Raw genomic sequence first — 2833 nt, forward strand, 5'->3', positions numbered from 1 at the left:
GGCTAACCTAACCATGGCTAACCTAACCGAGGCTAACCTAACCACGGCTAACCTAACCTAACCTAACCTAACCTAACCTAACCGTGGCTAACCTAACCGCGGCTAACCTAACCACGGCTAACCTAACCGAGGCTAACCTAACCACGGCTAACCTAACCTAACCTAACCTAACCTAACCTAACCGTGGCTAACCTAACCTTGGCTAACATAACCTTGGCCAACATAGCACTGGCTAACATAACCGTGGCTATAATAACCGTGGCTATAAATAACCGTGGCTAACCTAACCAAGGCTAACCTGACCGTGGAAAACCTAACCGCGGGTAACGTAACCATGGCTAACCTAACCTCGGCTAACCTTACCTTGGCAAACCTAACCTAACCTAACCTAACCTAACCTAACCTAACCTAACCTAACCTAACCGTGGCTAACATAACGGCGGCTAACCTAAACATGGCTAACCTAACCATGGCTAACCTAACCGTGGCTAACCTAACCACGGCCAACTTAACCTAACCTAACCAAACAAAACCTAACCTAACCTAACCTAACCTAGCCTAACCTGACCTAACCTAAACTAAACTAATGTCACCTGACCTAACCTCGCCTAACCCAACCGTGGCTAACCTAACCACGGCTAACCTAACCGCGGCTAACCTAACCGCGGCTAACCTAACCTAACCTTGGCTAACCAAACCTTTACTAACCTAACCATGGCAAACCTAACCATGGCTAACCTAACCTTACCTAACCTAACCTAACCGTGGCTATCCTAACCATGGTTAGCCTAACCGTAGCTAACCTATCCTTGGCTAACCTAACTAAGGCTAACCAAACCATGGCTAACCTAACCTAACCTAACCTAACATAACCTAACCTTGGCTAACCTAACCATGGCTAACCAAACTGTGGGTAACCTAACCGCGGCTAACCTAACCTTGGCTAACCTAGCCGAGGCTAACCTAACCACGGCTAGCCTAACCTAACCTAACCAAACCTAACCTAACCTAACCAAACCTAACCTAACCTAACCAAACCTAACCTAACCTAACCTAACCTAACCTAACCTTGACTAACCTAACCTTGGCTGACCTAACCTCGGCTAACCTGGATGTTGCATCGAGAGCCTTACTTCTGATTTTACTAAGTTTGGCTTCGGTCACATCGTTAATATGTTTTGTCTATTTTTACTTTAAGCAAAAACTTCAGAATGTTATCAAAAACAATTTCTGTTAGGTGATATTTTGTAAAATTTGATCTCGTAAATATTTCCAGCGCATCGTTGTGTGCTATGCATCCATGAGTCCAAGGGATGTTCTGATCACCAGAATTAACAATAGACAGAATAACGACAGTAGCTAACTAGCTTCCTTGAACGAAGCGTAGGCGAGTCTCTTCTGATCGGTCCAATAGTATCCGCATTCCTTCCATTAGACCTCTTTGTAGCTATGCATGCCTGGGAAGGAACGCAGGCCTGGATTGATCAGAGTGGATGAAGATGCGCCATTTAATACGCAGTTTTGCACCTAGTCGAATCATTGGTCAGGGAAATTACGTTTACCAATTGGATCGTGTGACGAAGGCTGTAGACGAGATGAATAGATAGCGCAACCGAGTTCTCGTGCACCGTGCTCGGTATATACGTAGCTAGATGGGGTTTAACAAGCTTTGAATAACCGATTAATTGGCCCACTTTCACGGATCCTTGCTCCGTGTCAAGCGATGATCGGGTGGTTCCACGATCATTTGTTTCTTTCCACCCTGTGCTACGAAGAATTCCTTGTTTCTCGCTCATTGGTATTCTGTGACATGGAGCATTCTGGAGAAGATTAGCGGTTTGGGGATTTATTAATTTTTAGCACGCGAGGATTGTTTAAGTTAATAAAAATGGCCGTTGTGTAACGGGTAATTGCATATTGCATTTTCTAGTTTCCTACTGTGATCACGCTTCTGTTTGTCGTTCAATTTTGAGGCTAGCGGCCACGTTGAATCGTCGGGGAATAAATTTATACATTCTCACTTGTGTAAGTATTTGGACACTCGGGTCTCAAATATTTAACAATTACCTTACCGCTCAACCCGCCACGGCTTGAACGAATATTCTTGGACTTTCGATTTGAATTTTTTAGTATTTTTCTTTTTCAATTAAATACAATTATCTTCGAAGTTTGAATTCTGAATCACCCAGTTTATTTCGTTTTATTTCATTTCTTTTTATTTCATATATTATTTATTTCTCTTTTCCTCCTGATCTTGACTAAAATGTTAGTTAAATGGTCCTCATTAGGAAATATTCCTAAATTTAACTCTACTATTCTACATTTACATTAATATTCCTATTTCTACAAGCCTGGGTAATCTGACAAATGAGAGATATTTAAAAAGATAACATTTATGGAAACATAACCTCCACGTAGTTTAAATGATCATCCCTAACTCTCGCTTACCTATTTTTAACACAGTTTCCGAATTCGTATCTCCAAGCAAACGCGATTAACAGGGAAAACTGAGCCAAACGTCGCGTTTAATTAGCCCCAGCAAAACGCAAATTCTCCCCGGCCGTTTGTCGTCTGCCAAGCCTGTTAAGCTCCCGTAAAGTATTCTCAAAGCTCCACGTCTCGAGTGTAAAGAAATTCCATGCAGAACTATAGAAAAAGGTTATGTTCATTGCGCTCTACTCTTTTATTAATTATTATTACTTTACATTCAAAATTATTCCTTCAATTGGAACTCTGGGATCACCATTGCCAATCTAGTGTCAGTTTTTAGTACCAGTTTTCCTCTTCCATTGCGGTGCGTTTCGATCAGCATTTTCTTGTGGCTCAATATCAG

The sequence above is a fragment of the Eufriesea mexicana genome, unplaced genomic scaffold (genome assembly GCF_001483705.2).
Source record: "Eufriesea mexicana isolate 0111107269 unplaced genomic scaffold, ASM148370v2 scaffold302, whole genome shotgun sequence".
Classification (NCBI taxonomy): domain Eukaryota; kingdom Metazoa; phylum Arthropoda; class Insecta; order Hymenoptera; family Apidae; genus Eufriesea; species Eufriesea mexicana.